Raw genomic sequence first — 14308 nt, forward strand, 5'->3', positions numbered from 1 at the left:
TGTTTTTTTTTTTTAGATACGTTTAAAGTGAATTTCATTCTTTTTTTTCATTCTTAACATCCTTGCAGCCTAACAAGCTCAAAGAGAGGTAACAGTTCTGACACTTCTTTGGCATCTGCCTCGCCAAAACCGTTATCTCTATATTTCTTACTGCCTCGATTGACTTCTCGCGGCAAATAATAGCAGCTGGCGGTTCAGGTCCGCGGTGTCAGGCGACTCATATATACGTTTAAAGCGGCCTACGAAAGAACTATATATACCGTTGCGCCACATCAATTGATTCGACCAATGGCGCGCAACAAATATGGCCCAAGAATGAATAGGACGGGAGCGTTTTATATCAGCGGCACAAAAAAGAAATTGGGATGGGGCGGACCTGACGGAGGCTACAGAGGCAGCCAACATGGCGCTAAGGTCCATCCTCACTCAAGAGAAACAAAGAGACGGAAGAACTAGAGAGAGACGGCATCGTCGACGGCGGGGGCCTGTGCAAGTCCAGAGCGACACACAGAGAGAAGAAACGCCTCGCCGGACAAAGAGGAGATGTGAAAAATCGCCCCAAGACGCGGGAAGTGCACAATGGCGGACGGACGCCAGGGGTTATCGGAAGCGATATAAAGCAGCAGCGGCCGATCAGGAGCCGCATATAGGGTCTCGCCGCGGAAGCAGCCGCACAGAGAGAGACCCAGGCGGGAACAAAAGAGAGAGAAAGGACAGGACGACCGAGTCGGACACGCCGGTCCGAGGGATGGTTCCTGCTGCCGCGGCAGTCCAAATAATCAGCACCGATGCACGTCCCTTGATAGATCCAATTCGGCCAGTCGCCACCATAGTTTTGCTCGCTTCCCCTCTTCTTTTTCCATCCTCCGCCTCCGTACCCCCTGCAACTGTCTGTCGGTCTCCCGGTTCCTCCGTATAGAAGAAGACCGCCGCACTGGAGGCAGCATCCGCGCAGCTTTGCGACTGTCTGGATGTGCGTGTGTGCGCGTGTCTGCGCCACTGGTCGCCCGCAGCGGGACCCTGCGTGATCGATGGCTGCTGACCGAGATCGCGTAGCCTGCGAGCTGCACCGCACAGGCGATCGCACGCGCTCGCTTCCCAAGGAGCGCGGTGCCCAGCCATATAGTTGGTTCGCCTTTTCTCTTTTCCTCCTCTTCTTTTTCTTCTTACTGCTCCACTACTGTCGTTTCGTGTTCTTCTCGTTATTTTGTTGATTTTTTGTGCGCTCTGCTAGCGACCCTATGGCTGTACATTGCGAAGGAAGCCTACGAAAAGAAAAAAAGAAAAGCACCAGCCAGACGGAACCAAGCGTGTTTTGCGTTCTGTACCGTTTACAGGCACTCGTGGGTGCAACAGAAACAGCAGCAGCAGCAGCAGCAGCAGCAGCAGCAGCAGCAGCAGCAGCAGCAGCAGCAGCATTGCTCACATTCTTGGTCCGCAATCCACCAACACATCTTTTCGGCGTGTCACACATACAGGCTTACGCTGTTTGCTTCGTTTGTACTCACACGGATGCCACAGGAACCCGCGAGGTATGGTGCGTGTGGCTTTTCCGAACGCGTTTGGGCATTGCTTGCCCTTGTTCCTGGGCAAACCTATATACGTGTAGCCAACACCATTGTTCGCTTGGCGGTTTCGACGGGACTGTGAGGAATGCTTGTTTTTGTGTACGCCGGCGAGAGCAACAAAAACGTTCTCTCTTTCTAGTGGGGTATACGATACGCTTCGTATACAGCTACAGCGAGCATGTTGTTTCATCAGCATTCTTGGCGTGTTTGGGACACCGGGAACGTGACAGAGCGTTGGGGCGCTATAGCTTCGGATTTTCTGGCCGCGATACATATATAGCGGACGGCTGGGACGACGATGGGCCTAGCGTCGCCACTCCATCCGTCGTCCGGATCCTTTGGGGACACCGCTTGGAACCTTGCGGAGGTGTGCTCCCTGCCTCTTCTTTAACACCATAGCACCACAACCGTGTACATCGGCCCCTGAAAAAGCGAGGCGGCTGAAATACGCGCACGCGAGAAGCGATGGGTGTTCTCATCCCGGTTCGTGTTGCCCCGCTTCGTCACTGCAGTATAGGCACGCTTGCTCGGCACTGTTTCGGTGTATACCAGTATAAGGATAGGCCTCGATTGTGGAAAAACGCCCTCGAGGTTTTCACAGGATGGTTTGATTTTGTTCAGTTTATAATATTTCAAGTTCCAAAGCGACTCAGGCTAGGAGAAACGCCGTATAGCGCGTTTAGGATAATTTCGACTCCCTGGGGTTCTTTAATCTGGGCCCATAATCCGAGTTTTGCGTCGTTATCGTAAGTGTCGCTATCTCCCTGACCTCGAGTGACCCGATTGGTGGAAACGCCGGAACAATATGTTGCCACCTCTTCCGGTTCCGTAGTGGCAACACCAGGTTCCGGCGTTTCGACCAATCAGATGACGCGAGGTCACGTGAGATAGCGACACTTCGATAACGACGCAAACTCGGAATACGGGCCCTGCACTGGCATGTCTCACGCAGTGCACGGACGCCTTGCGTTTTGCCTTCACCGAAATGAGGCCGGCACGGCCGGTATCAAACCTGGGTCCTATGACCCAGTAGTCGATTGGCTTATTGCAACTGATTCATCGAGGCAGCGTTATCAGAGAAGGACAATATTTATGGCTATTGATCGGTTGCAATGATTTTAACCCATGATACAGTGGATAACCAGAGCGGTCACCAGTCTTACTGAACTAAACGTAAAACGTAGCTTCGCATCGCGGGAAATTCGCAAGGTTCGAACCCCGGTGCCGCCATTGTGCCAATAAAATTGAATCAAATTGTTTTAAGAGGCCAGACACGTGGCTTGAGTGAATATTGTTTTGCGGCCTATTATGCCACGACGTTTTCAAGGCATGCGCGGGCACTGCGCTATAACAGTTGACAAATTAGCAACTTATAAGTTATTAATGAACTTCCCGCGTGATAGCCCCTCATTCATATACAGCAATGGCAAAAGTACAACAGCAAGTGTTCTACCAAGTGTATGCGCTGTCATTGTTCGTCCTTCTTGTTTAGAGATCGTGGCGACATATTGTTCGAAGGACAACAGGACGCTGCTGCGCACGACCGACAATCAAGTTATGCTGTATTATACGCCGACATGTCCTTACGGTTGTCGTTACGCGCTGGGCACGTGTCTTGTTTTGAGATACTTATTATGCGGCTTTATATATAAGCACGGAAAATATCGAGGAAAGGGCGAGGTCAAATACACCATGGGACAGACTCACATGAAGACGCGAATGCGAAAGGGCGGAATTTAGGCACCCTTTAGTCGACTATAAAACAGATACCTATGCAAAAGTCTTTTTTTTTTTTTCTACGTCAGCTCTGTAGCCCCGGCTGCCACTGTGTATGTGTTCAGTGTGGCAATGCGGGCGTGTAAAAACTGCCATTGAACCACTCACGCATAGCCTCATCAAAGTGGAGGATTCGAATAGTTGGTACTCGAAGCTAATTTTGGAAGCTCTTAAATTTTAGACGAGCATCGCATACAAAAATGACGCAACAGTGCAACGCTCAGGAAACAGTGCCTTATAGACTTTTTCACCTTTCAGACAGCGCGTTAAGCCTTTCTTGCAAACGTGAAGCACACAATTTTGCGAGCATTGGTTTTGCGAGCATTGTGTATACTCCCTGTTCGGTAATGTCGACGCGTGTAAATAGCTGCACTTGTTGTTGCGACATAAAACTCAATGACTTCACCATTGGCAACACGTGCTCATTGTCTGGCCAATAAGAGAGCAGAGTCCGCGGCCATGCATGGTTTAAACCATGTGCTTCTGAGGACCTTGGTGCGAAGCAAAAGGGAGAGGGGAGACGTTATAGATATTTAGCTGTGAATTCTTTGTCCCAAAGAAAAGCAGTAATATCTGTATCGGAAGCCCAAGTGGCGGCTGCTCCGGGGCTAAATTAATAGTCTAGACCCTAGAGTCTAAACCCTAGAGTCTAGACCCTAGAGTCTGGACCTTAGAGTCTGGAGGAGTAGCAAGGAGACACCGCGGCTGCGTGTTCCGGGCCGGTCAGCGCTGACCACGACGCTGTCAAGCGACACCCAGCGGGACTCAGCTGACGGGTGGGTGGATCTCGTGAGCACGACACTCGCTCACGCACGCACACACCGCCCGTCGCCGGAGGGAAATAGGGAGGGAGAGAGAACTGCGAGCCGGCGGCCGCCAAGGCGAGTCTCGCGAGGCATTCATTATTCATGGGCGTTTCCTTCGCACGAGAGATCGAATTTCTGGGGACCTGTGGTCCGAGGCTGGGGCGTTGCGACCAAGGTGTCTCCGGGGAAAGCGAGATGGGCGCACAGGCTGGGGATAAGGGGAAATAAAGAAAGGAAAATAAAGAGGAAGGCGCGCCAACGGACCGCCCGCGATCTGCTGTTCCGCGATGATTATGATTAAGCGCCTCGCTGCACAGAGACAGCGGCCGCTTACGGAGAAGGCTCAGGCGCGAGGATCACAGCCGAGACGCCCGCATCGTGTGGCCGCATGCATATTGGGCCACGCACTCCGGTTGCGTTATCTCCGAAGACGTTGCACCGATGCGTACGGGAGGAAGAGGAGGGGTATAGGCTTCGTGCCGTGCATAGTGCTCCTTCAAGGGGACACATACAAAGGGAGCCAGCCGCCACTGACAACAGGGAAACCATAGGGAAGTTTTTCTTTTTCTATGTTTTTGGGGAGAGGAGTGGAGGGAAGGGGACGGGAGGGAAAGTGATCAATGTTGAACAATAATGTATTCATGAGATAATTGACTAGAATGTATAAGAAAATAATTATAGGGGACATTTGTATAAGCTCCGCCTTTAGAGGTATATATATGACACTATAGCGTATATACGCTGCCACCCGTCATATAAAGCCCCGCATTAAGGGCATCCAAGAGCACCGAAACGTTAATTCTTATTCCAACTTCCCAAATCGCATGAGCAACCTGAGTTGGCAGTTCCTTACAATCTCTTATGTCACGTAGTACCTCCCAATATCATGCCCACGATTTTAAGGTGAAAGCATTTCTAGGTTCACAGTGAAAATCTCGTGTTAGCGAGAATTGTTTGCGAGATTCCGCGAGATATGTGTCAGCGAGCCATAACAATAGGACGTTGGCGTAATTTTCTCGGGCAAGACGTCTCAATAGGGTATGACGTTGACGAGATGGCGATATTGTCGATGACGAAGCCAAAAGAAAGAAAGAAAGAAAGAAAGAAAGAAAGAAAGAAAGAAAGAAAGAAAGAAAGAAAGAAAGAAAGAAAGAAAGAAAGAAAGAAAGAAAGAAAGAAAGAAAGAAAGAAAGAAAGAAAGAAAGAAAGAAAGAAAGAAAGAAGGGGATGAAGTTATACATACAAGTACACAAACACGCAAGATAAGTGTGTAAGATACACAAGAGGCATAGAGAGAAGATATATAGGAGAAGGAGAAGGAAAGGCTTTCACCATTGAGCTCCTAAGCGAAGTTATGTGCAATCCTGTAGTGTTTTTCACCGTCAACACCCGCCTCTGATTTTCTGAATATAACGGTACCGTTAACTTCCTTAACGTATCATGTTAAGAATAACCACGCGCTACCAGTGGAAGTCATGCAGAGTCATGTATGCATATGCGGACACTTATTGCAGGCCCATGCCCAATTAAGAAGGCGAGAACGTGGTTATATAACAAAGTTCTCCCGACATATGTCGGATGCAGACGATTTAGAAGATCGAGTGAAAAATTGACGGCGGACGTGTTGCGCAGCTTACGCGTTCATACTTGTCCATATATGGTCTGATATCAGCACAATAAGGCTCATTAATTCAGTGGCGATAGGCAGAGGAAGCGGGAAGATTTCGCTGCAAAGAGCGCAGGTTGCGCATACAGTGGTGCCGCGTTCATACGGACAACCCGAAATACTGACTAATATTCTGCAAGCTTTTCCAATGCATTTACAGCTCGTTATTGTGGAAACTCGCTGCCATGATGGTATGCACAGAGCTTATTGAGACCGACCGGATGTCAGTATTCGACACTCGGGAATCGGGCCATAATGGTTGTGGGGCGGCAGCCTGAGATATGGTGAGGTATATCCGAATAGAGCTGCACACTCCAACCCGCTCACAACACAGGTCCCCCCTTCCCACATATTCCCGTATACGTTCCCACATTTTGTACTTCGACCGCTTCTTGACTGCTTAATGGATGCACCGCGGAACATCCTTACTTCGTATGCCTTATCCCATTTTACAAGCTTCTTGTTTTTCTGTGTGGCCATTTAAGGCCTCGAATAACTGTTTATTTGTATAACTGCTTCGTGACTGGCTTATCATTTTACTATTAGCCTTTCTAGTTCACAAAATACATTTCTGCAAATATACATATCCCTGCAAACGTGATCACATGGCTTAGCATTGTTTTGATTCACTAATTATTAGATTGTTCTTTGTAATATGTCAGTGTATATAAGTGCAACTGTTTTGTGCGTGTCTAAAACATCAAATAGCCTTTATGCTGAGCTTGTGGAACTAGCGAAAAGAACACTAATTACAAGATGGCACATCTAATAATTTTAATAATAATTGGTTCACAGGGAGGGAAAGGCGCAGTATTTGTCACACTTGTTCTGCGGACACCTGAACCGCACCGTAAGGGAAGAGAGGAAGGTGGGAGTGAAGGGGGAAAGCGAAAGGGGAGCCGTACTGGAGGGCTACGGAGTAATTTCGACCACCTGGGGATCTTTAACGTGCGCTGACATCGCAAAGCACACGGACGCCACTTCATTTCGCCTCCATCGAAACGCAGACGCCGTGGTCGGGTTCGAACCCGGGAACTCCGGCACAGTAGTCGGGCGTTTTACCACTGCACTACCCCGGCGTGGCAAAACCCTTTCACAGTTTTCGCTAGTTCTGCTATGCCAGAGTCCCGCCGGGGTGGTGCAGTGGTAAGACGCCCGACTACTGTCCGGAGTTCCCGGGTACGAACCCGACCACGGCGGCTGCGCATCTCGATAATAATAATAATATTAATTGGTTAACAGGAAGGTAAAGGCGCAGTATCTGTCACACTTGTCTGTGGACACCTGAACCGCATCGTAAGGGAAGGGAGGAAGGTGGGAGTGAAAGTGGAGAGAAAGAGGAGCCGTAGTGGAGGGCTACGGAGTAATTTCGACCACCTGGGGATCTTTAACGTGCGCTGACATCGCACAGCACACGGACGCCACTTCGTTTCGCCTCCATCGAAACGCAGCCGCCGTGGTCGGGTTCGAACCCGGGAACTCCGGCACAGTAGTCGGGCATCTTACCACTGCACCACCCCGGCGGGAGGCGAAACGAAGTGGCATCCGTGTGCTAGAAATATTATGTAAGAAATATTATGTAATTACGCTCTTTCTTTTTTTGGATGTTTTGTTCACTTATAAGTCTTGCGCTACGTTCGTTATGCCTAATCTTTAAATGCCTTAGTCCGATTGCACCAGGTTGTGTGGTACGCAGAACGAACCCCGCCCCTGTCCCGGTACAAGGGATCCATGAGCATAAAGAAAGTAAGTTGGTTTGACGATCGGGGCAGAAGAGGTGGAAGGCGAGAGTGGGGATTGTTGGCGCACCACCCCACCGGGTGCAGATGACCATGTAGTGACGGCGAGGGAGATATTTAGATGGAAAATTGTGGTGAGCCCCTAATTTGATGAAAAAGTCAGATAAATAGGTACATGACCCAAATTAAACCCTCTCCTACCCCCTCCCCTCAAAGATTGACCGAACCCGCCCATTCAGTAACGGCATTTCTTTTTGTTTTCTGGTGTTATGCTATAATGCGCAAAAGCGCCTCGGCCTATATAGTATATACGCTCAGCTCAGTTTGTCGTATATTGTACGAACGGCTCTCAAGAAAACAATTGACAGCAGTGCAGCTTACGTTATACGCTAAAGACAAGGCCAGTGCTGTCAGTCAAGCGCTTAGATATGCACTGTTTTTTTCACGGGGTGTGAACAGACTTTATTGTGATTTATGAGGAAGAGAACTGCAGAGTGAGATATAGATGTCATCATTCCATGCCTGTTGTTCCACCGGGAGGCTTTAAACTTCACTGCCTGTTTGTATTGTAATATTGTAGTTTTCCCTGAATTTCATGGTGATACACAACGCGGACCTTGATCGCTAGCTGTTATATTGAAACTATCTTTTGTTCTGTTTTTCTCAAATATTCGTTATTATGATGAACAACACCCTTTGTGGGTACTTTGGCTCGGGATACAATGTGAAAACATTAATGACTGTAGTCAGAAATGAGGAAACTGTTTTTTTTTTTTTTTTCTGCGTCTTTGGTATACACAAAATGATCACCAGCCACGATCAACAAACTCAAGCACATTGGAAGGGTCGAAAAGTAAAGGCACTACTTCTCGTTCCTAGAAAGAGAAGTAACAAAACGACAACAGCGCCTAAATGCTGTAGGCCACGAAAAATTGCAGCTGTGCATATTCCTGCTATGTTTACTTTGTTAGAGTTGTACACAAGTCACAAAGAAGCGGGTAGCATTAAAGGATCTCTCAATTGCGTATGAAGTGGAGGTCGATACATGCTCTGAAAAGGAAGACAAACTGGTTGACAAAAGAACAACGTGCTATTCGTATGCCGCATCGACTCCATGGCGGATTCCGGTTGCAACCGTTGCATACACAAACAACCACAGCGGGCACAAAAGTGGAAAGTAGAGGCTACCGCAGCCTCACGGCATGCAATAGTTCGGCCAGCGTACTTATATATATGTACACACGCACCCATATAGAGCGTAAAGCGCAGCTCGTGGCCAAGCACTATGTGGAGCGACGACGCGTCTTTCGTGAGGGCGGCAGCGGTGAGGAAACTGGAGGGGAGTCGCCATCCACACGGCGACGAACGCGGGGCTCGGGCCGAGGAGACACATCTCGGGCAAAAACGATTAATCTTGCGCGCGCGCTGCGGGAAGAAGGATTGCCTTCAGAAAAGGGTCGGACGTCCGCCGAAAAATCTCGGCGGGCCGCGCGATACAAAAGCCCGGGGTGCTCCCCACCCCCGGGGCTGTGACCCGGCCAAAGCCCGCTGGGGGGAGATCTCTTCTAGGCGCTTGCAAGGAGCAAACCCTTCCTCGCTAACCCTTGCTGCCACCGCCAACGTGGCCACCTTTCTGCATCCAAAGTACATTCATCATCATTAGACGGAGGCCGCGGAAAACTTCTTCCAAGAAAGCCCTCTGAGATCTTCTCGTCGCTCGCTCCCCCAGTAGTCGTCAAGCGTGGCAGCGCCGGTGGCCTGATGGGCCACACAAAACGGGTTAGCTATAGCGTTTCTTTGCCTGTCGCCAACCCTACGGGCACGCGCGCAAGAACACCTCTCACGCAAGCATGACGCGTCAGGCTGGACGCAAATCACGATCGGCCGGTTGTGGTTGGGGTGAAAAAGACGGCGCCATGCAGGAAACGAAGGGAGTCATCGTCGTGTGAGGCAAACCATTACGCATGTGTATTACGCAAGTCATTTGCGGCAGTCCGCGATACTTCGGGTCATCCCTGAGTGCACGCTGTCGAGAGAGGTTCGAATAGTCGCCTCCTGAACGTGCGCCAAAAGCTGCTGGCTCTTCCGGCAGTCCGATCGCGTCTATACATCTCACACATTGTGTTCTATCCAGGAAGAGCATGAATCAAGGCGTCGGTCACTGCCGACAGCGAAGCGCGGTGTATGTATATGTCCGAAGTGATGAACTCAGGAACTGCGCTGCATGTGGATGGTGCGAGATCGCAAGGTAGATTATACTGGCGCACGATATCACGATGATATGAATAATCACAGACCGTACAATGGGGCTCTGAAGCTTGACGGTGCACTCAAGTTGCATGCATGTCGCGAGCACCACCGCCAGCAACAGCGTCGAAAGAAGTGTTAGTAAATGCTTGATTATTTCTATATGATATAATCATATATCTGTATGAGGTGCGCGGAACAGATGTACCCTCATTTTAATCTCGTTCAATAAAAAAACTTACGTGACTTAAGATTTCTTGACATCTAAGTGGAAGTTGCCAGAAGGGAAAGATTAGCGTGGCGCCCTTTTTCCTTTTGCTCCAATACTTCAAAAATCCGCTCCAATTAAATCTTTCTGCATTACTTTGTACAGAGCCTAAGCTACAATTTCGATTTTGGCTGTATACAAGCCGCTCCATTCGAGCAGAGCTTTGAAATGCATTCCTCTTTAATTCGCTGTCATAACTCCGTTATGTAGTCGCCCTTTCTATCCATCCACATTGCGATATTATAAATGACTCAAAAATATGAGTCGAAATTTATACAAACGTATTAAAACGCTGTCCATTAGATAAAAGACGACCAGTCAGCCTCTGTCCCACGCATGCAGAGCACGTTCTTCGAGGCCAATAATTGCGCAGAGAAGTGTGGCATTGATGTATGCACTTCCAATGCACAGGAAAAATCCACGCATAAGACCGAGATCACAGACTATAATACACATAACGCACTTTCGTATATAGGTGGCCTCAACTCGCAGGCATTTCTCAAGGCCCAGCAACAGCGGGCACTTCAGAAAACACTCTGTTCTCAATTGGCACGGAATTCCGAGCAAAACGCGCCGCGATTCGGGAGGCGAAAACAATGGCCTTTCCATTGCTCGGACCATTGCAACTGGGCCGAGCCAAAAGTCGTGCCGAGCGCAAAAGAGCAAGAAAGCGACCGGGTTTGCTTTCATTGCCCATCAATATCGAGCCGTCTGGCCTTCAGAAACACGTCCCGAGCCATTCTTCTTTCGGCTGCTCGGCTTTATACTTGAGCGGGCCTCAGCAAAAGGTTTTGTGTTTTGTCAACCGCTGGCTGAGGCAGGCTTCACGAAGATCGATGTATCGATTCAGGCGACATTTCGCGAACATGCTTCTGAGAACGTTCACCTTATCAATCAACCCGAAACGGAGCCGTTCGCGTGGAAAACCTCGAGCCAAGAAAGGGAAGCCGACCGATCGGAACAAGCAATAGCGTATGGCCCCACTCGCGTTGAGGGCAGGGAAATAAATTTCTCTCGTGTCCGGTTTCTGTTGCTCATAGCGCGGGATAAAAAAAGTAAAAACGAAGAGACGGGATGTGTTTCATGCCTCAAACGCTAGTGCGTTAAGAGACCTGTGTTGCATTGCTTTTAGCTAGACGAAGTAAACGCGCTTAAAAAAAAAAAAAATAAAAAAGGCATGTCAGCTATGTAAAGGTCAACTCCGGTGGTTTTTTCATCATTTTCTGTTTTTCATTGAATAACATTCCTCGGCACGTGCTGACTCCAACACAAAAAACCGTTTTTCGAAATTCTAATTAGAAGTATTTTAAAAAAAAAGAAAAACAGCAAATCCAAACCGAAACTGCTTTCACGGCCAGAAACGACGTCCCAGGTGACGAAATGGTGACGTCACACTCAGTATTAGAAAAACACTCGTACGTGCATTGGATGGTGAAAATAACGTATGGAAATCATGAAGCATTGCATAAAATGTCTGAGGTAGTTCATATAAGCCTCACAATTTCATAATCATGCGGGAAGTGAACAGTAACGCCGGCATACTGTTTGTGACGTCAGAAACTCAGTGTTGCCGGCAGAAATAGTCTCAACTTAAGCCATGAAAACTGCATATTTAAAGTCGTGTTGCGCGCTAACGGATTATCGTATACGGCGCCCAAATTTTGTAGAATGCGTCAGGACGGAGAGGAGAATATACAGCAAAATTTTTATTAGAATATTCGAATGTCAAAAAACCTCCGGAGTTGCCCTTTAAGCGATGTAAATTCGAATTTTTGAGCAAGGCAAGTGCGAAGCGAAGAACCTATAGGTGGAGACAAGAATTCATACTTAAACAAATCTATACATTTTAGAGCCTTGAATATTGATTTAAGTTTACTTTTGACGTTTGAGTATCGCTTATTGTAACATCACGTGTACTCATCGAGAAAGAAGCGTGTGGGAAGTGATCATGCCGTATAGTGACATGAATGCGTGACAGCGAAAAGCGTCCGGTGTCCGTCTGTGTAAAGCATCGGTCTGAAAGTGGCACAAATTACTTGAGAAGCGCTGATAAATTAAAATTAAATAGAAACGTCATCAAAATTAGAGTAGAATCAGAACTGGAACGAAAACAGAAATGAAATAACTCGACGAGTGAAAAATAAATGCTGTCGCCCACCGTCGGCATCAGTGAAACAAATTGACCCGAAATTTTATCCGTTTTATTTGGTTCGTACGAAGAATTTGCAGGTACATAAACTTCAGTACTTATGTGAAACCTTCAGACCTTAATTGTAAAGATGTGGACTGCTCTAGCTAACTATCAGGGAATTACTAAATAGAATATCTCCCTCTGCGAACCAATGTTGGTTCCATTCCACCCTCTCAGGGAGCTTTAAGACAGCAATTAGACAACGGCAAAATTACCCAGAAATATTTTCGTTAATTCAGAATGTACTCTCCGAAGCATGCATGTTTACTGCGGAGCGCGACTCCGGATCATTCTGCTGCTCCACACATAGTTCCGGTTGAGTCACGATTGCTTTTATGCACAGTATACTGACGCTTCCTTCGATTGAAAGTGTATAATGTGTCGTTGCTCTTGTAACTTTGTTTCATCAATGCCACAATCGTCCACACTTTCGACCATGGCACTAAGATAATCATCGACCTTTTCCTCCGAGAATTCTCTCTTCTATCCATCACGATCCAAAATGTCAGTGCTTTTAGCATAAGGCTTCTCGAGGCTTTCGCGTTTCTCCAAAACCACTGCTCAAAAGAAATAAGCACTCTTGGCACATATAGCTCGTGTCAGTAGAATTTGAACAATGCCTTCCACAAAACTAAAATCTGTGTAGTGAGAAAAGTGGGAAGAAAACGGCGCAATGCACGCATTCAGGAAACAACCGCTCACTGTATTGAGCCGCCTCTTATGTTGGGTAACGATGTTGGGTAACGATGTTTGGCGCACTTCTCCTGAAATCAGCCATGACTTGTGAGTTGTGTGGCTTAAATTCTAAAGCGAATACAAGCCCTATAAAGGAATGCTTATAGTGGAGGGCTCCGCATTGGTTTACAGCCCCTGTGTATCTCTATGTGAGCTTTCGTAAATGCAGAACATGTACCTTCGATTCTTTTTTTTTTTTAGCCTCCATCTAAATACTGCTGCAGAGGCAGTGACCAAGGCCGCCAACTGGGATCAGAAATGCCAGCATGCCCAGCACTCTTTCTGCTGTTTTATGAATTTAGGATTTTGTGATGTAGACAGTGCACAATTAAGACAAGAAGCCGATTTCTATTTCATAGAAGCAAGAAGATAATAAGCATCTATACTATATGTGCATAAATTAATTTTGTTGTGTACGTTGTTAATTACAAAAAGAAACCAAATACAAAATCACATAAAAGAGTACAATTAATGCGAGCGGAGTTTTTTTTGGTCATATACCTAGAGGATGCATGTCTGTCGTCTTTTTCTCAGCTGTGTTCTTACAATATGAGTTACCTTAACACGAAGACTCTCATCGTAAAAGAGGCGAAATAATCAGGTGAAATGAATCAGTAGGCATTTAAAAACACCTTGATCGTTTAATGATACTTAGGTCCAGACCGAGAGACATGATGAGGCTGCTTAAACTTTAACCTCCCTCACCTCTGAACTGCGCAGTATGTACAAACAGCAATGGCATTTCCCGCCAACAGATTTACAGCTATACGAATGAATATCGATCAGTAACCTAGATATTTGATACGCATTGATAGATCCTTTAGGTGGTCGAGTACTTCTCATTTTTGTTACCTCATTTTGATATTAGCACCAATCAAAATAAACGCTGGATATTCTCCTATAACTGCAGATTTCGCGATTTGATTTCCATAAAAAGTTTCGTGCAAAAATCACATCAGCCATTTCAAACAAGGATGTGAATGTAGTATATAGTCACCTCGCATTTGACTATTTTCGATTTGTCGAGGCTGCTTAATGCGATTGTCTCAACTAGCTCGCGAATAAGCAAAGACATTCCTCTGCGTGGCGAAAATAGCATGCCTGCCTCCATTTTTCTGGTCACGTTTCGAAAAGTTCCGACAAAACCCGAGCGGAAACTGGTGCACGAAGGTAGATTACAGCTCCCACGTTACACGAAGAAGGAAGCATCTGCTCTGTAGCGCTGGCGCTGGTTATAGAGCAGCACAAAAATTTACTGCTTATTTGCCGGGGAGTACAAACTGGTTCCCAGGAGGACCGGGTTCGAAAGAGA

The sequence above is a fragment of the Amblyomma maculatum genome, chromosome 6 (genome assembly GCF_055883805.1).
Source record: "Amblyomma maculatum isolate TAMU_Amacu chromosome 6, ASM5588380v1, whole genome shotgun sequence".
NCBI lineage: Eukaryota > Metazoa > Arthropoda > Arachnida > Ixodida > Ixodidae > Amblyomma > Amblyomma maculatum.